Genomic DNA, 25,217 nt, shown 5'->3' with positions numbered 1-25,217 from the left:
CTCTGTCCAAGCTGATTATCTTGTGTCTACCCCAATGCTTAGCACAGTGCCTGGCACAAAATAAGCACATAATAAATACCCTTAAAAAAAAAAGCCCTCACCCAAGCCCTGTCCCTGACTTGAACACCCCATCCCCTGTTCTCCTGCTTCACATCCAACAGAGGAGAAGTTCAAACCTGATATCCTTTGCAGGAATAGGTCAAAAAGGAATTTCACTTCTGAGAATTCACCAATGCGGTGATGGAACTTTTGTCAATATTTACAAATATGAATTGATTCACATAACACAAACCCAAGAGATTATACTCTACACCTTCACAAACTGTGTGCTCAGTCTATCAGTCTTTTCAGCTTTTGTAGAAAGCCTAAATCCTGGAAACAAACAATCTGGGGTCAAATATGGCTGCGAACGTGAATATACTTGTTCCATATAGAGCTAGCCTGAAATAGTTCTGATTTCTTGATGATTTTCGGGAACCTTCACTTGGGTTAACAGGTCCTTGTCTTGAGTGATTCAGCAGGTTAGACTTTCTACTTTAATTGTTTTTAAATAAGCTACTCTATTTTCTAGAAAGAAAATGTTCCTGATCCTTGTACTCCAGAGATTGCTGCTTTCTACTTTGTCTATCATCAGTGAGGAATGTGGAATACAAACCCTACCCTTGGTTTTGCCTGTTAAATTATCGACAGCTACCTTGAAGAAGAAGAAAAAAGTGAGTTCTTAACAGTTTTTTTGTTTTACTCTTCTCACTACTGAATAATTTCAATGTTCAACCTGCCTAGGTAATTCTAAACTTATCTGAAATGCTATCTCCATGATTCAAATATGATAGGTTTTGTTGCACGGAGGGAATAGCCTAGGAAATATACTGTTGGCTGGGATGGAGAAAACGACTGGCCTGCTTTATCTTAACCCTGGTTTTCTGGCAAATAAGGGCTGAGCTCACTTCTTAAACTATGAAACAATAAGAAGGGCTTTCATTTGCTACCTTTGTAGACTATTTTGTAATGCTTTCCCTGGTGCACAACCTGGGGGGAACTGAATAGGAAAAGCAAGGAATTTGTACATGTATTGTGTGGCCAGACAGGAGCAGTTATCAGAATCTTTGTTTTGTTGCAATACAGAGCTTCTTATTTAAAAAAAAAAAGTTGCAAAGTTAATGATCCGTTGAAGATTTCATTATAATTAAAAGAGTGTCAGCATTTTTCTTTTATTTGGTGAATTATGCTGTGCATGTTTTGCTTTCTGAAAGAAACTAAAAGGTTGGATTGCAGATGAAAAATTCAGTCTGCATTTCACAATATTTGGGCTCTTCTGATCTGTATTTAACTGGGTAGGAAAGCTGCATCTTCCCCACTGTGTAAACTCATGAAGCTACTGCAGTTTTCATGAATAGTCTTCCCTGAATGGAGGTAAAAGGAAGGAAAGCAGGTAAAAAGAAGGAAAGCAGGACATAGGCTTAATGTAATTTCTATAATTGCTTTTGTCTCCTTCAAGCATATATAGGGTCTATCAATCAGAAGGCACAAGGAGAGTATACCATAATCTGACCTCCTATTTTCCTCCCATCAAACATATGACCTCAAAATGAACTGGGCTAATTTGTGGAAAAGGACACCAATTTACACTGCTCTCCATTCCCATAGTTTGAGGTCGAGGCTGGGAATTCTAGGACTGGCAAGCCATGGGAGGCAATTTCCCTTTTTTTTATGTTGAGAATGGAGAAAGAAAGGGTCCAGTGCATTTTTCCAGTTGCAGACAGAATACAATTGTCAGTGTTATTATATTTGTGTTTCCACTCTATGCCATGTCATGGCCACAACATTTGATTCATTACCCGGAATCTGAATTATAAGGCATTTCCTTTTGTGAAGTTTTTGGGGGTGGGGAGGGAAGAGTTGATGGAAAGAACAATCACATCTGATCCATTCAGAATCGTTACGTTTCATGATAGATTATTGTAGCTGTTTAGACTTGGCAGGAAATCCAATGCTTATCTGTGTCAATGATAAAAAAAAAAGTGTTGGAAAATGTGTTTGGATAAGCAGGGCAACAAAATATCATCAATAAAACTGGAGTAGTTGATTGTTCTGAATGTGTTCAGCATTTATTAGCTTGGAAATAGTCATGTTCAGTTTCCCCAGAGTGTTACATTTTCTGTATCTTTACCTGGGAATTCCGTTATCATATAGGCATAATGAATTTCTTCCCCTTGACTCTCTTTATTGCAATTGTTCTCGTCTGTCCGTCTCCCCCGATTAGACTGTAAGCCCGTCAAACGGCAGGGACTGTCTCTATCTGTTGTCGACTTGTTCATCCCAAGCGCTTAGTACAGTGCTCTGCACATAGTAAGCGCTCAATAAATACTATTGAATGAATGAATGAATGAATAATGAAGTAATATTTAATGGAGGTATAAGGTATTGCTAGATTTCAGTTGCTTATTATTTTTTCACTAAAGAAAATGATGCACTGTAGCTGACCAGATCCTTATTTTTTGAAGTTCATTCATGATAATTAGAAAGTAACAAACAACTACTGAAAAATGAAATTCCAACATAGCTATTCAGCTCTTTTGGTTGGAAGTTACAATCGACTTCTCAGCCTCCCTGACAAGGGGTCAGGATTATGCCTCATTCCTGGTCTTTTGCGGTTCCCCTGCTTTCTTCTGAATGGGAATGGTGGAAGAGAAAATCAGGATAATTAATCCCCATTGCTCTTGACAGAGAATTCACCTTGATAGGGAATGTAGGTAAAACACAGTAAGCCCAAATCTTAAAGCATTAACTATCTACAAAAGAACAAGCAGGATTAAGAAAACATCAAAGGGATGAAGAAACATAGTGATAAAAAATAGAGCCCAGTGATCAGCTCTTTTGTTCTTTTGGACTTTCCTTTTTCCTTCCATGCTTTTGCCTCAAAAGACAAAACAGAGAATCTAGCAGGTCTATCTGAGGCACTTCAGGGGGGATAGGAGGTATTAGGTCTATGGAAAGTTAGAAAATCAACTCCCTTCTTGTCTTCTCTTTCTAATAGATTTAACTGTGGTCTTTAGGGGGAAATTTGTCACATGGCTAAGAACAGAATTTCAGAAAGGTTATTAAAAAGTAAAATTACTTTCTGAGTAAATATGGACACAGGTATTAAATTAGGGCAGGAAGGAGCTCAGACTCGACTGTGCTATACGTCAGTGGTATGGAAATGTACTGAAAATTTTCTCTTCTGATTATATATGAGACCTTTTATCCTTTCCTCCTTTTTTTTTCCCCAAGAAATGTGGAATTTCTATCACATAGTATTTTTCAGAATTTTATTTAATATGAGGTAGATGGAATATCTCAACTATCAAAGTGCTTCATCGTTATTGTTGGGGAAATTTTGTTGGAAAATTTCAAGGTTTCTTGACCATTCGTAAACTAGGCCTCTCTTCTGTTTTTTATCCTTGGCATTTGGAAAAATCCTCAAAAATATGACTCTACAGTAGGCAGATTCACTGGAACATTCTGGGAGAAATTTGTCTCCCCTTTCAATAGTGGAAGAGAGTTGAGGTTTCTTAGAGGGAGCTCTGGGAGAAGCCCGAGTTGGCTTCTGCTTTGATTCCTGCTGCTAGTTGTTTACCCTACTCCGCAAAATATCTTCCATCCTGGGCCTCTGCTAGAAGTCATCTTTCATGTGGTGAAGTTGTTTTCTCTCTGCTTAAACTCTGTGTGTGGTAAAGGAGCCTAGGTGTGGTAATTTGGGGTTATATTAGTCAAAGGCTTTTTACCCTCCTTTCTCCAAAAATAAGTCGTAGTTCTTACGCTTTGGTCATGACGCCAGATAGCTCTGTATATTTCTGAAATAATTCCTGGGTATGCTGTGGAGAAACCTCAGCGTGTGTATCTGCAGAAACTCTGTCCAATTGTGGTAGTGATTAGACATTGACTTTGGTGATTCTTCAGTTTGAGAGTGTATTTCACCCGTGGTGATGGTCTTTGCAGAGTGAGCAACGGAATACCTCCTGGCTTGCCTAACCTCTATTTTCCCCTTAATTTGTCTGCATACAGTATGGTTCCTATTTTACTTTTATGTTTAGTCTTACCAATCTTGCGAATTCCACTGTAGTGATAATAAGGACTTGGACACGGTCTTTGTCCCACACGGGACTGTCTTAATCCCCATTTTACAAATGAGGTAACCGAGACACAGAGAAGTGGAAAGAGCCCAGGCTTGGGAGTCAGAGGTCATGGGTTCGAATTCCGGCTCTGCCACTTGTCAGCTGTGTGACTGTGGGCAAGTCACTTCACTTCTCTGTGCTTCAGTGACCTCATCTGGAAAAGGGGGATGAACTGTGAGCCTCATGTGCAACAACCTGATTACCCTTTATCTACCCCAGCGCTTAGAACAGTGCTCTGTACATAGTAAGCACTTAACAAATACCAACATTATTATTATTATTCTTATTAAGTGACATGCCCAAAGTCACACAGCAGACACGTGGTGCCGCTGGGATTAGAACCCAGGTCCTTCTGACTCCCAGGCCCGTGCTCTATCCACTAGGCCAAGCTGTTTCTCTTGTGTACTCTTCCATGCACTTAGAACAGCAAAATAGTATTTGAGAGCCTGTGTTCAGAGCATTTAAAAGAGTCTTCCGAACACTGGCTCTCAATAAATACTATCGCTTGATTATTCCAATACTACATCATGCTATTTCCAGACAGGCATTTGTCATTGGAATAATAATAATAATAATGCTATCACATTCTAGACGAAGCACACGGTAAAAACGCGTTCTGGTACAACTGAGTATATTCAGGAAAGAATTCAAACATAGCATTCTGATTTAAAATAAGGTTAGGAATTAATATCTTGTGGGGAAACTGAAATGGTGATTAATCTACTAGGATGGCAGTAGGAGAAGCGTTAGGTGAGTGGTGCTGAGGTGGACGATGGGTGCTACAGCATAAAGAAAAACTGAAATCCCCTGCACACAGTAAGTGCTCAATAAATATGATTGATAAGTGGTTGGTGGGTATTTATTGAGTGCCTCCTGCGTGCAAATCATTGTACTGAGTGCTTGCTTTAGAAAAAAAAAATTCCTCAGGTTAGTCAGTTGTCCATTAAGTCTCTCCTTACACCTCCCTCCTCCTGCTCCTCCAATGCCCACTTTCCGGCCATCCCCGGCTCTTGTCTTCTGCCCCCTCAGTCACACTATCCCCAGGTCCTCAACTGTCTTCCACTTATCCATGGCCCCCAGACCTCAGCCGATAATGAAAACCCTCCTCAAATCTCAAATAATTATCAGTACCCCAATTCTTAGTACCTTTTCATCCACTTCCTGCTTTTGAGGATTTCTCTACGTATGCCCTTGCAAAGAGCGCGCGCGTGTGTTTGTGATGAGGCATGTTTTATATTTCTATATCCGTCTTTAGAGTGCCAACTCTCTATGGACAGGGAATGTGCCTGTTGTATTTTTCCAAGCACTCAGTAGGAGCTCAACAAATTTCATTACAAGAACTATTATTATTGCTACTTGTTTTCTTTAAAAAACAACAACAGTATTTAAGTGCTTACTATGTGTCGAGCATTGTTCTAAGTGCTGGTGTAGCTACAGGTTAATTAAGCTGGAACAGGTCCTGTCCCACAAAGGGCTCACAGACTAAGTATGGAGGGAGAACTGAGGCGCAGAGAAGTTGTGACCTGCCCAAGGTCCCACAGCAAACCATTGTCAGATCCAGGATTAGAACTCAGCTCCCCTGACTCCCAGGCCTGTGTTCTTTTCATTAGGCATGCAGCTTCCCACACTGTAAGAAATAACACTATTCCTGCCACAAAATATCACAGAAAACAACCTTAGAGCTCAGTTGAGGCCACATTAGTGATTTCACTTAGGTGGGCAACACGTTTACATCTTTGGCGTTCTGAAGTGATTTCATAAAGACCAGCAGGCTTATCCGGTAACAATAATCATCATGCTTATAGGAGTCTGGATTTTAGACTGTACCTTCAGCGTCTTGACTGTTAGAACCAATATGTCACTTTGATGGTGTTTAGCCCTAAAATTAAAGGTCAGCTGGAGATTAAAAAAAAATATGAATAGTTGGTATTTTCCTGGTTATCCTCTTGCCCCTAAATAGTACTTACTAGAGTGTTCTTCTTGGATGAATAAACAAGCAATTGAAAGCTGATCAGAAATAACCAGTCCTTTAAGTCAGAGAGGGGGAAAAATGCTGAAGCACACACTGAAATTGTGAGGTTCAGAATGGTGGCCTGAGGCACATAATTATCCTTAGAATGATGGGAATAGATTGCTGGAAGGACATTCTTATCAAAAATTGATGAGTTTCTCACATATACAATAAAGTGTTAGCTGCGTGAGTAGGTTTGAGAATATGGAGAATTTTGAAACGTGGACGTAAATGTTCTTACCAGCTATAAGGAGTTTCACTCAAAGAAGGAACTATAAAACTAGAAATGCTACATGATAGAGAATATTTTGATAAGGGATTGTTTTCACTACTCACTAATTTTTATTGTGCCTCATTAGTGGTAATTCCCATAAACCCAATAGGTGTTTAATGTTGATTCCCAGCAGTGATTTAACTAAAGCTTTTGATCTCAAGATACTTTTTTCCCTTGAGTTACCTGGGGAAGGGCTGAATGTGACACCTTATAAAATCTTCATAAGCCCTAACGGGCAGCCCTTGAATTAGGAACCAGAAAGTGCATAACGCCGATTTGTCTCAAGAACTTCTCCGGGAGTTGGAGTGATAGAAAAGACTTTAAGCGGAGGGCTCAACTGGGAGAACCGCTAGAAGTTGATAGAAGATTTCTGACTGTAAGCTCATCCTCTAGACTGTGAGGGGGCAGGGAATGAGTCCGTGATACTGTACTCTCCCAAGTGCTTAGAAATTTATTTATACTGATGTCAGTTTATTTGTATTGATGTCTATCTCCTTCCCCTCTAGACTGAGAGTTCATTCATTCAGTAGTATTTACTGAGCGCTTACTATGTGCAGAACAACTGTACAAAGTGCTTAGAATGTACAATTCGGCAACAGATAGACACAATCCGTGCCCATTAACGAGCTTACGGTCTAATTGGGGGAGACAGACGGACAAAAACAAGACAACATATTGGGCAGGGATTGACTCTCTCTATTGCTATATTGTACTTTCCCAAGCACTTAGTATAGTGCTCTGCACCCAGTAAATGCTCAATAAATATGGTTTAATGAATGAATAGTACAGTGCTCTGCACCCAGTAAGCGCTCAATAAATACGGTTGACTATCATTTAACTGATAAGAGTGCGGCCTAGTGGCTAGGGCATGGGCCTGGGAGTCGGGAGGACCAGGGTTCTAATCCCCCTCCGCCACTTGTCTGCTGTGTGACCTTGGGCAGGTCACTTAATTTTTCCGGGCCTCAGTTACTTCATCTGTAAAATGGAGATTAAACCTGTGAGCCCGATATAAGACCTAGACTTTGTCGAACCTGATTGGCTTATATTTACACCAGTACTTAGTACAGCACCTGGCACATAGTAAGTGCATAACAAATACCGTTCAATTCTTTTTTTTAAAAAAAAAGACCTTCCAGGAGGGTTGGAGCTGGAGAAGTGCACTTCAATCTATACCCAAACCCCACATCATTTATGTACTTACCTATCTTAGATTATATTTTTGAAATTATTCCTATTAATGTCTACCTTCTCTAGAGGTCTAGAGGTAATGTCTACCTCCCCCTCTAGACTGTAAGTTCTTTATGGATAGAGAATGTGACTCAAGCCTGGCTTCAGAATTAAAGAAGCAGTGATATAGCAAGCGCACTTAATGTGATCTCTGAGCCACCCAAGACAGGAATGAGGTTTTGCTTACCCACTGTCAAAAAGCCAAGCTTGCCATCATCTTGGCAGGGGGCATCTGACCTGGATTGGGCGGCTTCATACGGGATAAATGGAGAAGCAGCATGGCACAGTGGATAGAACACGGGCCTGAGAGTCAAAAGGTCACGGGTTCTAATCCTGGCTCCACCACTCGCCTGCTGTGTGACCTTGGGCAAGACACTTAGCTTCTCTGTGCCTCAGTTACCTCATTTGTAAAATGGGGAGTGAGACTGTGAGCCTCACATGGGACAGGGACTGTGTCCAACCCAATTTGCTTGTATCCACCCCAGCGCTCAGTACAGTGAATGGTATAAATGCTACAATTATCATTATTGTTATTATAATTATACATCTGAAAAACAAAGCCCTGCATGTTTTTGGTTCCTGGGAAACAAACTGTTATTTTGGGGGTTTTGAGGGGTTTTTTTGTTTTATATTTTTCATTTTGGGGCGGGGGGTTATTTGCTTTTTGTTTCTTTTGCCTTTTTTGTGTTTTTTATTTATTTCTGGGATTTTTTTTTTTCAGGCTGAACATGCTGAAAGGGTAGTTGAATGGGGAGAAAAAAGACACCATTCAACTCACAACAAAACAAACACACAAAAAATCATTTCCTATAAGAATCTTCTTTGAATGACTGCTTAGGCCCAAGTTGACAGAATGTAGTTTCCTTGCACCTCCTGGGAAATAAACAAACTTTTGTTGTCCATCTTCTATCCTTGATATAATGATCTGTTTCTCTGTTACTATTGCCCAGGCACAATGGACGGGAGAGGTGAAAGAGGAAAATAAAATAAACAAAAATCAATGGTATTCGAATGCTTATTGTGTGTTGAACATCGTAATAAGTGGTTGGGACAGAGCAATAAAACAAAAACATATCCCTCAAGGAACTTAAAATCTGTTAGAAAGCACACAGCAAGCGCTCAATAAATACGATTGACTGAAACTGAAAGACAGGCAGCCGGAAATATGAATGAATGGTAAAAACAGGACGAAAAATAAAAATACACTTGGTAGAATAAAAGGGATGCAAAAGTTGAACAAACAATTCTCATATACAGATAGCTTCTATGCACTAATATATATGTAAACTCATCCTCCAGACTTCAAGCCTTTTATGTGCCTGGAAATATATCTGTAATATTGTTGTGTTGTACTCCCCCAAACACTTAGACTGTCTTGCACCCAGTAAGCGCTCAATAAATAGAATTGATTAGTAGGTAAGCAGCATGGCGTAGTGGATAGAGCACAAGCCTGGGGGTCCGAAAGTCATGGGTTCTAATTGCGGCTCTGCCACTTGTCTGTTGTGTGGCCTTGGGCAAATCACTTGACTTCTCTCAGCCTCACTTACCTCATCTGTAAAATGGGGATTAAGACTGAAAGCCCCATGCGGAACAGGGACAGTGCTGAACCCGATTTGCTGGTGCCCATCCCAGCGCTTAGTACGTACCTGGCACATAGTAAGCTCTTAGCCCTACTTAAAACTCACCTCCTCCATGAGGCCTTCCCAGACTGAGCTCCTCTTCTCCCTCTACTCCCTCTGCCACCCCCCCCCCCTTTACCTCTTCGCAGCTTAACCCTCTTTTTCCCCTTTTCCCTCTGCTCCTCCACCTCTCCCTCCCCATCCCCACAGCACCGTACTCGTCCGCTCAACTGTATATCTTTTCATTACCCTATTTATTTTGTTAATGAATTGTACATCGCCTCGATTCTATTTAGTTGCCATTGTTTTTACGAGATGTTCTTCCCCTCGACTCTATTTATCGCCATTGTTCTCGTCTGTCCGTCTCCCCCGATTAGACCGTAAGCCCGTCAAACGGCAGGGACTGTCTCTATCTGTTGCCGACTTGTTCATCCCAAGCGCTTAGTACAGTGCTCTGCACATAGTAAGCGCTCAGTAAATACTATAGAATGAAATGCCACAATTATCATTATAGGTAAAAGCCGAGAAGGGGTGTAAGTAACTTCACAGATGTTAAGGCTGGCTGCTTGGTAGACACCCCTTGCAATGGGGGTAAATTCATCCTTATCCCTTAAGTGATCTGGATCGTCACTATGACTCATTATATTTTTCTGACCGCTGCAAACCAAAAACTCCCGAAGGACCCCGAGTGAGCTAAGGTCTTCATCAGCCCCCTCAGTTATTGAAATGCACTGCCACTGGCTGAATTTTTGGACCTGCGGTCTTCTGCTCCGCAGCACTGAAAAAAGCGTTCTGCCAAGGCAATTGCCATGCCTCCGTGAGGGTGTACTGGGCCCGCTTTCCGTTGGGGGAGAGGAAAGAAATTGGAGGTGGAAAGGGTCCTTGTTTTACTTACACTGATTTGGATGTTTAGTTGAATACAGTAAGTGTTCAATAAGTACCATCGACAGATGGACGTTTCACATTTTTTTCTGGGAAAGAATCCTTGACACAAGTCGAAAGGATGGATAGTGAAAGGCCCAAGGCAGAAACTGTATATTTTCTCTGTTGGAAAGTGATTGAAACCTGATAGATAATTCATTTTCCAAGTTGAAGACTAAGGTATGGATAATGATAATTATAATTCTGGTATTTGTTAAGTGCTTTCTATGTGCCAGACAGCGTACTAAGAGCTGGGGTGGATACAAGCAGATCGGGTAGGACACAGTCCCTGTCCCACGTGGGGCTCACAGTTTCAATCCCCGTTTTACAGATGGGATGCCTGAGGCCCAGAGAAGTGAAGTAATAATAATAATAATGTTGGTATTTGTTAAGCGCTTACTATGTGCAGAGCACTGTTCTAAACGCTGGGGTAGACACAGGGGAATCAGGTTGTCCCACGTGGGGCTCACAGTCTTAATCCCCATTTTGCAGATGAGGTAACTGAGGCCCAGAGAAGTTAAGGGACTTGCCCACAGTCACACAGCTGACAGGTGGCAGAGCCGGGACTCTAACCCATGACCGCGGACTCCAAAGCCCGGGCTCTTTCCACTGAGCCGCGCTGCTTCTCCAATCTTCTGAATGTCTTGCCCAAGATCACACAGCAGGTTAGTGGCAAAGCTGAGATTGGATCCCATGACCTTTTGACTCCCAGGCCCATGCTCTATCCACTACACCATTGCTGCTTCATGCCACGCCACACTTGGATGTGAGAAATCATAGTTGCAAAATACTGATTCGGAAATGTGCGTCTAAATCCGGCCCAACTTTTCACGCCGTCTCTTTAATAGGTTAGATTATTCCATCCACTGGACTCCGAACATTCAGTTGCAGTTTGCTGAATATGACCCTCAAAGATGGCTTTGAAAATTCTCAGTGAATCATGTCAATCATTGGCACAAAACACCGTCTATTTTGGTGACTGGATTTTTAAAAAAATTATAGACAACTTTCAATTAGCCATCTTAAGTTTGCTTACATTGTAAGTGACATCTAATTGGCAAGAGTAATTTTTCTCCCTTTAGAAATGTTTACCGGGATTAAGGTATTAATCGGCCCATGAAGGCAGGCTCTTGGGTCAGTGAGCGGAATGAATTCGGTTCACTCTGGCTATTCCCTTCGGATTTTACTGATTAGCTACAACTAGGCTTGTGGATAAACATAGTAAGGGTTGTTTGGGAGAAAGTAGATTTTTAAAACGTACCTTTTCCAGTGGTATTACATTTTCTCGCTTCAAACGTCTTTGAAAGTTAAGCTTTTCATGAGGCAGTTAATTTCCAGTTTATGGCCCCATTAATTGTGTCATTCTTCCAGGTAACTCTCAGGAGGTTTATGAGGTGGAGTTTACAATTCTGTCAAGTGGCCTTGTTCATGTTTGATTTCATTAACCTCCTCCTCCTCTGTGCATTCATGCGTGATTTCGCATCCTATTGACAGATTCAGCATCTCTAAAGAGTCAAAAAGCTCTTTTGCTGGCGAAGCAACGAGGCTTAGTGGATAGAGCACGGGCCTGGGAGTCGGAGGACCTGGGTTCTAATCCCGGCTCTGCCACGTGTCTCCTGTGTGACCTTGGACGAGTCACTTTACTTCTCTGTGCCTCAGTTACCTCATCTGGAAAATGGGGTCAAGAGGGTGTGGCCGATCTGATTAACTTGTATCTGCCCCAGCATTTAAAACAGTGCTTGGCATGTAGTAAGCATTTAACAATTACCATAGTTGTTAGTATTATTTTTGGCTAATCTGGAAGACCCTTATGGATGACCAGACGAAGTATCCATCAGTGAACCGAACCGTGTCCTGAAGCTCTGCTTCACTTACACTCATGCTCTCAGGAGGTAGTGAATGTGACAGAACCCTCTTCATGGGCAAAATGACCTTCCCGCCCAGTGGCCTCCTGAGAGGATCCCATTCCCCCAACTGACCGTACGAGGAGAAATCCTAAGCGCGAGGGTTGCCTCTGAAAATGGGGGATTTGGGTCTCAATGTGGATCTCATTCTACGCCTTTGTCCTATTGTTATTTTTTTATGGCATTTGTTAAGCACTCCCTCTATGTGAGGCACTGTACAAAGCACTGGGGCAAATAAAAGCGAATCAAAATGGCAATGCAAACAACTCTTCAATCCCCACAGTGCATTTTGGGCTACTTGTAGGCTCCAGTGTGCAGTACGTCCTAGAATTTCAGGTTGCCTAAATGAAGGCAAAATAATTTGTCACTACCACAGTCTGACTAACCCTGAATAACACCAGAAATAGGGCAGCAGCTAAAGGAAATTAGAGGCCGTTTAAACTTTTATAAATTGTTAAACACTTGTGGCATTAAAAGAATGACCCTCTCAAAACAAAATAATCAAATCCATCTCTTTTTGTCACTCTGGTGAGATTTATATACTGTGGCTGATAATTTTTTTTACAAGTCCTGTCAGCATGCCTGCGAGATCAATGCCAATGAAATATTTTGTTTACAATTTAACCTCCATTTCCCCTAGAATTTTGGAGTTTTAATGCCAATAACGGTTATATCTGACTCTATTGATCTAGTGGTAAATTAAATGGCAAATAAAAGCAATTGTATGATTCTGTCAAAACATTCTCAGTGGGAACAGCTTTCATTATATTAAAGAAAAGTATGTTACCCTAAAACAGAGGTTTCGTTTAAAGAATAGTCTTCAACAAAATTATCATCACAATTACTCGAGAGGAAAAATACTATAATAGGATTAAAATGGGAAGCTAATGTTGAATGTGCAGCCCTCTTCTTCACTTCAAACAAGGCAGACTGTTCATCTTGCTCATCCCTTTGGTAGCCAGTTATATGAGCCTATTGTCCATTAATTTATCCACACTCTTATTTATTGATTTTTTTTCTTCACTGTACCAGCTTCCTATATTGAACTCCATATGCTTTTACATACTGGATTTTTTAATATTTGTTAGGCATTTACTATGTGCCAGGCAGGACTAAGCACTGGCTAGGTACACCCTAATCAAGTTAGACACAGGCCATGGCCCATGTAGGTCTCAGTCTTAATCCCCATTTCACAGATCAGGGAACTGAGGCACTGAAGTTAAGTGATTTGTACAAGGTCACACAACAGATAAGCGGTGGAGTCGGGATTAGGACCCAGGTCCTCTGACTCCCTTCTGACTCTTCCCTTCAGGCCATAATAGATGCAGAGGTGTTACCACTTCTGAGCTAAAGTGGGACTCTCAAGTCCTGCACTGTGACAGAGTTAAGTCACTGTAGAATCTTCTCTTACTCCATACAACATTCTTTGTCTTGTCTTATGCCATCAAGTTATTTCCAACCCATAGCGACACCACGGATGCATCTGTCCCGGCACGCCCCGCTCTCCATCGGCAAACGTTCTGGTATTATATCCATAGAGTATTTTTGGTAAAGATTCGAAAGAGGTTTCCCATCGCCTCCTTCCACGCAGAAAATTCGAGTCTCCGCCCTCGACTCCCTCCCGTGCCGCTGCTGCCCAGCACGGGTGAGTTTTGACTTGTAGCAGATTGCCTTCCACTGGCTCAGCCACTGGCCAAGCTAGGAATGGAATGGGTAGGCCTCTGCTTGCCTCTCCCTCCCGTAGCCAAGTGTGGTAGAGTACCAGAAGCTCTCCAGATGCGATCCTGAGAGGGGGTAGAACACTTGACTCCTTCCCAAAATCTCTCATTCAACAATTAGGATCTGAGTAGACACAGGACGCTGTGAAGCGGAATAACAACTCTGTGAACATTTATGGGGAGACACGATTCTTCTGTAACAGCCTTATAGCCTTATATGTCGTGGGTTCTTATCCTGGCTCTGCTACTTGTCAGCTATGTGACCGTAGGCAAGTCACTTCACTTCTCTGTGCCTCAGTTACCTCATCCGTAAAATGGGGATGAAGACTGTGAGCCCCACGAGGGACAACCTGATGACCCTGTATCTACCCTAGCGCTTAGAACAGTGCTCTGCACATAGTAAGCGCTTAACAAATACCAACATGATTATTATTATTATTATCCAAGCCTATTTAGACTGTGAGCTTCTTGTGGGACAGGGACTGTGTCCCTACTGATTAACTTGTATCTATCCCTGCATTTGTATGGTGCTTGACACATAGTAAGCACTTAACAAATACCATAAGAAGTCTATTCCCTTGCCTAAACTCTCTGCTTCTTGCAAAGTCTGGGGAAGGTCAGGCAGAATATCTCCTTATTTCAGACTGTATAACACATATGTTTTTCTCCTCTAACTCTTTTTTTTTTTTAAATCTACTTCTTCCTGTCTATTTATGCTCATGCAAGCAAGGGGATTCACTCAGTTCTTGCACAATATGTACAGTTACTACTCATTTCAGAAAGAATACTGTTAGTGAACTGGGTAATGTTCTTCCAATAATGCTTGTCTGGTTAGAATATGGTGTCGGAGTAAGCAGTTGTGTGCATATACACAGTACGGATCCAAATGTGAATTTATAACCCAAGTTTTCCCATAGAACAGGGTTTGTCAGAAATGTCCGTGAGGGATAAAAGTATGTGATAGCCATTCAGAACCTTATTCTAGCTCTGTGCTTTCCCAAATCAGTGCTCTGCATACAATAAGTGATCCATAAATACGATTGACTGAATCAAGGGAAAAAAATAGGAGCCAATCAATCAGTGGTGTTTATTGAGTGCTTGCTCTAGGCAGAACACTCTACTAAATGCTTGGGAGAGTAGAGAAGCAGCGTGTCTCAGTGGAAAGAGCCCAGGCCTGGGAGTCAGAAGTCATGAGTTTGAATCCAGACTCTGCCACTTGGCAGCTATGTGACTGTGGGCAAGTCACTTCACTTCTCTGTGCCTCAGTGACCTCATCTGTAAAATGGAGATTAACTGGGAGCCTCACGTGGGACAACCTGATGACCCTGTATCTACCCCAGCGCTTAGAACAGTGCTCTGCACATAGTAAGCGCTTAACAAATACCTTACACTGAAACAGAGGTGGTGGACGCGTTCCCTGACCACAGTATGCTTACAGTCTAGAGGAGGAGATGGGCATTAATATAGAAATATATAAAATAAAGAAATTACTGAAATGTTCATAGGTGCTGTGGTGTTGGCAAGAGTTTAAAGGGCACAGATTAAAATAGATAGGTGGGTTCGAGGGAGAGGGAGTAAAGAAAAAGGACTGTTTACTCGGGGAAGGCCCCTTGGAGGATATGTGATTTGAATAAGACACTAAAAATAGAGAGAGTTGTGATCTGCCATATATGGAGTTATTTTTCTTTGTCATGGTATTTAAGCACTTACTATGCGCCAGGAATTGTACTCAGCTCTAGGGTATATACGAGATAATTGGGTTGGATACAGTACCTGTCCCACATAGAGCTCACGGGCATTTTTACAGATGAGGGAACTGAGGCACAGAGAAGTGAAGTGACTGGCCCAAGGTCTCACAGCAGACATTTGGCGGAGCCAGGATTAGAACCCTGGTCTTCCAAGTCCCGGGACTGTGCATTTTCCTCTAGGTCATACTGCTTCTCTAGTGTGGTCTAGTTCCAGTTCCAGGCAGAGGGAAGATGTAGGCAAGGGGTTGGTGGCAAGTAGACGAGAGCGAGGTACAGTGAGTAGGTAGGTGTGAGAGGAGCCAAGGGTTGTGGATTGGATTGTAGTAGGACATTGAGGTAAGATGTGAGGGGGACAACTCATTGATCAGTCAATCGTATTGGAGTGCTTACTGTGTGCTGAGCACTGAACTGAGCATGTGGGCTAGTACTGGATAACGATAGAACAGTCAGTAGAAACGTTCCCTGCCCACAACAGGCTTGCAGTCTACAGGTGCCTGAGTTTTTTAAAGCTAGTGGTAAGGAATTTCTGCTTGATGCAGAGAAGGATGGGCAAGCACTAGAAGTTCTTGAGGAGTGCGGGGGATGTGGACTAATTTTTTTTTTTTTTTTAATAAAACTCATCTGTTCTCTCTCGGGACTGGGGCCAATGCTCTGTACACAGTAAATGCTTAACAAATAACAATAATAATAATGATGTTTGTATTTGTTAAGCGCTTACTATGTGCAGAGCACTGTACTAAGCGCTGGGGTAGATACAGGGTCATCAGGTTGTCCCACGTGAGGCTCCCAGTTAATCTCCATTTTACAGATGAGGTCACTGAGGCACAGAGAAGTTAAGTGACTCGCCCACAGTCACACAGCTGACAAGGGGCAGAGCCGGGAGTCGAACCCAGGACCCCTGACTCCGAAGCCCAGGCTCTTTCCACTGAGCCACAGTGCTTCTCAATAGTATTCTCAAATACTATTCCTGTAAATAATTGACCAAATCTGCTTCCCTTGACCGGACCACTCTCCAACTATCAAAATTCACATGTTCTCTTGCCTTCAGTTGCATATCCATGCGGATGGCTCGGGTGGGCTCCTAAAACGCGATATAACTGAACTCCTCCTAATCCTTCCCTATAACTGCCAGACTTTATTGGAAGCAGCGTGGCTCAGTGGAAAGAACCCGGGCGTGGGAGTCAGAGGTCGTGGGTTCGAATGCCGGCTCCGACACTTGGCAGCTGTGTGACTGTGGGCAAGTCACTTCACTTCTCTGGGCCTCAGTTCCCTCATCTGTAAAATGGGGATGAAGACTGTGAGCCCCACAGGGGACAACCTGATGTCCCTGTATCTACCCCAGCGCTTAGAACAGTGCTCTGCACATAGTAAGCGCTTAACAAATACCAAATACCAACTTCATCCCTCCCCACCTTCAAAACTCTTTTAAATTCCAACTCCTCCAGCACACCTTCCCAAATTATCAGTACACCGATTCTTATCATCCCTTCAATTGGATCTTGGAATTATATATTCATTTATCCCACTCCCCAGTGCTTTTTGTATGTAGATCATTTAATATTAAAGGGACACGGACTAAAAATGAATCTATCCATTTGGATGTTGAGCATCCAGGTTTATACTTGTTAAGGGTTAATGAAGTTTCAGTGTGTGTGGAACACTAGAAGTTTGTAAGTCAAGTGAGATTGATAGGTTATAGCAGGTCCATTGGTTTCAAATGCTTCTCTCATTAAATTAAAAAATAGGGAATTAGCCGCCCTGCATTTACTATCTCCACTCCGCAGACTGACCGTGTAAATACAGTACTGTCATTAATGCGCTACTTTCTCACTGTAACCTCACCAAGCAATTGGGACAACCATATAATTTAAAGACAATAATTATGGACATTCTCCCAGGTTGTTGGAGTAATATAATTAAGTCACGAACAATCTATCATTTATATTGATCGCCTGTTCGGTGCCGAGCACTGTATTGGGTGCTTGGGAGACAATAGAATTAGGAGACAAGACTCCTGTCTTCGAGAAGTTTATGACAACTATCTTAATATGATCATTGATTCCTCTCAGTACAGAATCCAGAGCGTTATTGATCCTTCAAGAGAAGTTCTGTTGTGCATCTCAGTGCCTGCTAGTTTCTAAGAGCTATTACTGTTGATGTTCCTTTGTTCGTGCTCCATCTGTGCGTCTATCAGCTAAATGACACAGGCAAAGGAGACAGTCACAGAGTTCAGTCTGTCCAGGGATAGGGCATAAACCCGATGGGGGAAGTTTTACAGAATTATGCGGAGTTTTCCTCCTTCTGCACCAGGGGAAATGGTTCACTATTAGCGTGTGTGCTACTTGATCAATGGTGAAATGCATTTTAAGACTGGAAATCACATTATCCAGCTATAAGAATGTGATCACTTTATAGGCGCCATTAATTGAGTGCCTAAATCATATAGATACTTCTTGCTTTTTTCCCAAACTGAATATCATTATATCCCATAGTTTCTCACTTTCTTTTAAAGCACAGAATAATTTTCACTTCAAGAGGTAAAGGCCCCTTGTAGATGAACGAGTTATTTGGTTGGGTATGATATTTCACATTTTAGCACTTTAACTCAAAAGAGAAGACTCCCTCTGTGATTTAAGGGTATTATGGGATTCGGGACTGTGGTGTGAAAAGACGTTCTCAGCAGGAATTCATAGCCCTGAGCATTACTGAATGAAACCTCAGTTAATAGGAAAGCACCTGCGCTTTCACTCTGTCCTCTTCTGCGCATGTTCTTTCAGTTGTGGGCAACCTCGACATTTGCTTAAGAAGAAAGGAAGCTGAGTAAGTATTTTTGTATTGAAAATACGTCAGGCTCCTGACGACGATCAATAGATTTTCATCCATTTCTGCTTGCATCCGGTTTTCTGGATTTCCAGTAATTATGTTACCTGGGTAAATTCTAGCCTGTGCAAAATCATCTTTTTCATCTAACCAACTTGGAGCTTTTATGCCAGGTAGTCAAATAAATAATTAACATACTCAGTGAACTAAAAATTGAGGCCAAGGGATCGCCCAGGATTATTCAACTTGTGCATCTCTTCTGTTGAGTCATAATAAAAGTAATAATAGCACTAACGGCATTTCCGGAATGCTCGTTAGGTACAATGCACCTTTAAAGCCCTGAAAAGTAGAAGCAGTGTGGCCTATTGGAAAGAGCATGGACCTGGATGTCAGGTGATCTGGGTTCATTCATTCAATAGTATTTATTGAGCGCTTACTATGTGCAGAGCACTGTACTAAGCGCTTGGAATGTACAATTCGGCAACAGATAGAGACAATCCCTGCCCGATGACGGGCTCCCAGTCTAATCGGGTTCTAAACTTTGTTCTGCCGCTTACTTGCTGTTTGACTTTGGTCAGTTCACTTAACTTCTGGGCTTCAGTTTCCTTTAGACAGGCTCTGTGTCCTATGTGATTATTATTGTGTCCCTACCACACAATACAATACCACAACTGTGTAGTACTGTGCTTTGCCCAGCTTAAACACTTAATAAATACCACTATACCATTCTCGCTATTGCAACAGAAGCCTGAGACACATTCCTCGCCCATAAGAAGTTTACCACTTAAAAGGGGAAACAGAAACATATGTGCAAGTAGTGCAATCAAAATAAAAAAAAAATGGAACGTGTAATTGCATAAGCAAATATAGGCAAATGCTGAAGGTGGGGATAAACTACAGAAGTGCTAGATGGGCTGTTGAGTTGATTCATTCAATCAGTAATATTTATTGAGCGCTAAACTAAGCGCTTGAAATGTACAATACGACAACAGATAGAGACAATCCCTGCCCGATGAAGGGCTCACAGTCATAGAAATCTGATATCGGAAATCAAGTGAGAGAAGGCTTGTTGAGGAAGGTGAGGATTTACGAGGACTTTGAAGCGCGGGCCATGCTGTGGTTGGGGGATTGGAGGGAGCGCTCCACACAAGGAAACGGCTGGACTGAGAACCAAGAATCAAGGAAGTAGAGTTGAGATGAAGGTAAAGTCTGGAAGGCATTTGAAAGGTCCCAGTGCAAGCTGGTGAATATATAATAATAGGAAAAATTGTGGTGTTTAAGTGCTTACTACGCACCAACCACTGTACTAAACACTGGGGTAGATACATCATCATCATGTCCCACATGGTCCTCTCAATCCAAGTAAGAGGGATAACAGGTATTGAATTCCCATTTTGCGGTTGAGGGAACGGAGGCATAGAGAAGTTAAGTAAGTTGCCCAAGGTCCCAAAGCAGGTAGGTGGTGGAGCTGAGATTGGAACCCAGGTCCTCTGTCTCCCAGCCCCATCCTCTTTCCATCAGCCCATGCTGCCTCTCCTAATAGATCTCGAAGATACCAGTATGTCAGATGAGAAGACTCGGTGGACAGCCTTGAAGTCGATAGGGAGTTTTTGCCTGACTGGAGGAAAATGATGACTTCATTGTATGTGGAATTGGTGGGGCTTTCAAGTCTATTCTTTAAGACTTAAAAGAGTATATTAATATGCAGAGGAAACTGGAGGAGCAAATATGTGCTTTGTTTGCAATCTAGTACAAATATAATTATAAAGATGTTTTGCAAAAAACCCCAGTTCTGACAAAACAAGCACATAGGCTGAAGCACTTTATTAGACTGACTTTACTATAGCATAAAAATGAGGAATATATTGCTATTTAAGCATCTTAAATAGCAATAACTATAATTTATTAGTAATGGGATCCTCTCTGGAAAAAAAGCAATTGTCGTTTTATTCATTTGAGGCGTAAAAATTTGGATATCTCGTCTCTCGCGTTCTTTTCGTGCTGCTGCTTTGAAATTTAAAAATGATGTTTGCAGTTTTGAACATTACTGACTTCAAATAACAAAAAAAAATCTCACGTTCCAACAGCATGAGTCACCAAATTTCCAGGCAACTGGTAGCATGCTGGACTATAAAGCAGAATTTCCTTGCGACGCTCCGGTGAAGTCAGTCGAGCGATGATTCTTATTAAGTGCCTCCTGAGTGTGAAGCACTGTACAAAGCATTAGGGTCAATACAGCAGCGTGCCACACATTTCTTGACCTCAGGGAGGTTATACTTCTTATTTCCTAATCCCTAGCCCCATCATTGCAATCTATTATAGATTGTAAACTCCTCTAGGCCAGGAGCCGTTTGTTTTGTTTTGGTTATATATTCCCTCAGGTTCATTATTCCGTCATATTTATTGAGTGCTGTGTACAGAGCACTGTACTAAGCGCTTGGGAGAGTACAATATAATGATAAACAGACACACTCCTTGGCCATAATGAGCTTAGAGTTATAGTGCAATACCGTGCACCTGGTTTGTACTCAATAAATAGGGAAGAAGCATAGCCTAGTGGAAAAAGCCAAGGCATGGGAGATCAGAGTACCTGGGTTCTAATTCCAGCTCTGTCCCATCCTTGCTGTGTAGCCTGGATAAGTCACTTCACTACTCTGAGCTTCAGTTTCCTCAACTGTAAAACAGAGATTCAATGCCTTGGTACTGTACTAAGATCACCATAGTAAGCGCTTGGTATCCCTGCTCTGCCTCTTGTCGGCTGTGTGACTGTGGGCAAGTCACTTAACTTCTCTGGGCCTCAGTTACCTCATCTGTAAAATGGGGATGAAGACTGTGAGCCTCACGTGGGACAACCTCATTCCCCTGTATCTACCCCAGTGCTTAGAACAGTGCTCTGCACATAGTAAGCGCTTAACAAATACCAACATTATTATTGCTATACAAAAGAGTTGGTAGATGCTTTCCCTGCCCTCAGCAATGGCATAAAATGCTAATCTCATCAACCACGATGACGCATGCTGAGAATCTCACTGCGGATTGGGAAATTTTCATATATGAGACATGCTTGCCTTTCTCTCTCCACTTCTCTATACATGGAGCGATGGAATTGCCGCACTTCATCTGGTTCTCCATTGTCTTTCGTATTTTCTGAAGAGCCCAGTGCAATGCTCGGAACTCTATAAACACCACTGATAACCTCTATGTTCTAGATGGGGAAATTCCTTAGGAAAAAACAACTTTCGTGTAATGTATTATTGCTCCTTCTTACCCTTACCCTCTGTATAAAGCTGCTTATGATAGATCTGATGTCCATTTGAAATACCACATGGTTATCCCAGCCCTCTTAAAACCAGAAAACATGCTCTTAGGTGTGTTTTCCGTGGCCTGGGAGACCGTCAACTGGTTCCGGCGCTCAGATTTCCCTGATCCACTTGGAGAAGGTAGTGGAGTTGAGGAGAAGGACGTTTGGAGGCTGAAAAGGCCTGAAGTCCACTGGGCAAAACAATCCGATCTGGCACAGAAGAAAGGCTCGTGGTACCCGCCTCTGACAGTATGAATCCGGTTTTCCCAGGGAATAATGTTAGCTTGGGTTTTGGTTAGGTATACTGCTTAGGCTTCAAGCCTAAAAATAAGTTTTCTGGTAGAAAAACCCATTCCAAAAATATAGTTGTGCCTTAGGCATTTATTCATCGTCTGATCCAGTGAAGGCAGTTTCAGGTTACTCAGTTAGATTTAGTAAATCGAAGCATTGGAATGGAAGGCGTAGTGCAATTTTCCTAAAGCCCTGACATGCTATAAAGCAAGGAAATAGTATTTAATATTAGAAAATTGTACTAACCATTGGAGTTATATTTTAGGTGGGCGACGGTCCTCCGTGAAATGTGTCTGATATTGGTATAGTTCTATTTTGTTTGACTACCAACCTAAAACACAGCATTAACAATTTACGGAAAAAAAATGGGTTTTTGAGGAGGAGGATGAATAAAGGCTTCCTTATATCTTACAACAACATTTTAGGACTAAAAAGTACATGTAGAATCCCCAAAGATCAGCTTAAGATTTATTCACAATTAAAATATGAGCTTCACTAGCAGCAGTAGAAAAGCTGTCTGAAATTTATACCTACCAGACCCTAATAAATTCTAATGCTTTCATCAGATACCAGAACTTTCAGCTTTCATAACCTGCAGTTGGGTAGCACTGTTAAATCTCAAGATTAATTAGAGTCATGTTTAGAAGTCTAAGCTTTGAAATCATAGATTTCTTTAGCAGGTGCATTAGACCTTCAGAAGTAGTGCTTCCATCAGAAGGTAGTGAGAGAAGCTGAACGGAAATGGGGCGAAGGTTTGTTACCGCTTTGCAAGGTGACCTCTGAGCCCGGAAAATCTTCTCTAGGCTGTAAGTGCCTTTTAGGCAGGGAACATATCTATCAACTCCTTTGTTTTTTATGATATTTGCTAAGCACTTATTTTGCATCAACACTGTCCTAAGGGTTGGGAATTAAATCAAGTTGGATTCAGTCCCTGTCCCACATGGGGCTCACAGTCGAAGTAGAAGGGACAACACGGTATTCAGTACCCATTTTTACGGTTGAGAAACCTGAGGAAAGGAGAAGTTAAATGATCTTTCCAAGGTCACACGGCAACAAGTGGCAGAACAGTGAGAAGAATCCAGGTCCTCTGACTCCCGGGCCCGTGCTTTTTCTACTCAGGCAATCCGCTTCTCTGTTAAATGCTCTCCCAAGTGCTTAGTGCGGTAATCTACACACAGTAAACACTCAATAAATATGGTTGATTTTCTGAGGTTAATCAGTCAGTAGTATGCACGGAGTGATTACTGTGGACTAAGAACTTGGGAGAGTACAGTAGAGTTGGTAGGCATGATCACTGCTCACAAGGAGCTTACAGATCAGGGAGTGAAACAGACTTTAAAATAAATTATGGAGAGGGAAAATGGAAGAGTTATTGGGATCTGTATATAAGTGCTGTGAGTTCAAAGGTGGGGTGAATCTCAAGTGATTAAAGGGTACGGACCCAAGTCCGGACAGAGGGCAAATAGGGGAAATGAGGGCTTATTCAGGGAAAGCCTCTTGGAAATGATTTAAGTGGGACGGTGGTGGTCTGTCGCACATGAAGGAAGAAGGCGTTCCAAGCCAGAGAGAGGACATCGGCAAAGGGTCAGCAACAAGGTAGACAATATTGAGATACGGTGAGTAGTTTGACCTGGTGTGTGGGTTGGATTGTAGTGGATCAGCAAAGTAACCTAACGGAGAATGCTCTTTGTGCGGCTTACAGCCGAAACTCCTCTCCATCGTCCAACTCTTAATTCATTTTGTCACCAATCCAATCGGTTCAACCTTTACAACATCGCTAAAGAGGGTTTTCCTCTTTTGCCAAACTGCTATCCCATTAATCCTATCCTGCCTTGATTACTGCATCAGCCCTGGCCTCCATACCCCCGGTCTCTTCCCACTCCAGCCCATACTTTACTCTGGTGCCAGGATCATTTTTCCATAAAAATGTTGAGTCCACGTGTCCCCCACTCCTCAGCTACCACCTCTGGTTACCCATCCACCTCTGCATCAAACAGAAATTCCTTACCATAGGCTTTAAAGCACTAAATCAGTTTGCCCCCAGCTACCCTACCTCCCCGATTTCCTACTACACCCTAACCCGCACACTTTGCTCTTCTAATACCACCCTTCTTACGGTACTTCAATCCCATTTATCTCACCTCTGACCTTCATTGATTCAATTGTATTTATTGAGCACTTACTGTGTGCAGAGCACTGTACTAAGTGCTTGGGAGAGTACGACAATAAACAGATACAAATTCCCTGCCCACAACAAGCTTACACCACATCCTGTCTCTGGACTGGAATGCCCTCCCTCTTCAGATCTGACAGACACTACCGACAGATCCTCATTAAAAACACATCTCCTCCAAGAAGCCTTTCTAAACCCTCTTTCCCCTTCTTCCACCCCATTCTCTGTTCCCTTGTAGTGGATTTGCATTCTTTATTCCATCTTTCCTCAACCCCACAGCACTTAGGTACATATCTATAAATTAATTAATATCTGTCTCTCTAGACTGTAAGCTCATTGTGGGCGGGGAACACGTCTACCGACTCTGTAATGTTGTACTCTTCTAAGTACTTACTAGAGTAAACCCTCCAAAAATGACTGTTAGTGGCAAGGAATTTCCGTGTGATGTGGAGGTATATGGGCAATCGTAAGTTTTGGAGGATTGAGAAGACATGGACTGAATGTATTTAGAGATAAGTGACGAGGGCAGCAGAGTAAAATAGGGACTTGAATAGGAAGAGACAAGGAGGCAGGAAGTTCAGTGAGGAGGCTAATGCAGTAGCCAAGATAAGATGTAATAAGTGCAGGAATCAGCCTGGTAGCAGTTCAGATGGAGAGAAAAGGGCAGTCTTTATAGCACTTGGAGAAGTTGGAACCAGTAGGGTTTGGTTGCAGGTTGAATGAGAGAGATGATTTAAGTATAATCTCAAAATTCTAGGCTTGTAAATCAGGGAGGACAGGGGTATTTTCTATAAGGTCGAGAAAGCCAGGGGGAAAGACAGGGGTTTTGTGGCAAGATGAGTGCTTTTTTGGACATGTTAAGTTTGAAAGGTCAGCAGGTCATTCAAGTAGACATGTCCTGAAGGCAGAAGGAAACAAGAAACTGGTAGAGGAGGAGAGAAGTCAGGGCTGAAGAGGTAGATTTGGGAATCATCCACATATATGTTGTTGATATGGTAGGAGCGAATGAGTTTTCTGAAGAAGTGGGTGTAGAAGATAGAAGAGGTCCCAGAC

The 25,217-nt window shown here is 42.2% G+C and overlaps 1 long non-coding RNA gene and 1 other non-coding gene across 2 annotated transcripts; one reads left to right on the top strand and one right to left on the bottom strand.

Moving 5' to 3' along the window:
- The first annotated feature begins 577 nt into the window (after positions 1-577).
- LOC114815435 lies at positions 578-8,675 on the top strand. The gene is made up of 2 exons (XR_003763208.2): positions 578-713; positions 8,391-8,675. It is a non-coding gene; the product is annotated as an uncharacterized LOC114815435 (long non-coding RNA).
- Positions 8,676-13,768: 5,093 nt separating this feature from the next.
- Positions 13,769-13,907, bottom strand: LOC114815798. Its single transcript, XR_003763599.1, has one exon. It is a non-coding gene; the product is annotated as a small nucleolar RNA SNORA7 (small nucleolar RNA).
- Between the last annotated feature and the right edge of the window lie 11,310 nt (positions 13,908-25,217).

Source organism: Ornithorhynchus anatinus, chromosome 12 (assembly GCF_004115215.2).
Source record: "Ornithorhynchus anatinus isolate Pmale09 chromosome 12, mOrnAna1.pri.v4, whole genome shotgun sequence".
Taxonomy (NCBI): Eukaryota; Metazoa; Chordata; class Mammalia; order Monotremata; family Ornithorhynchidae; genus Ornithorhynchus; species Ornithorhynchus anatinus.
The sequence above is the reverse complement of the archived record's forward strand: the minus strand, read 5'-3'. Positions and strand labels throughout refer to the sequence as shown.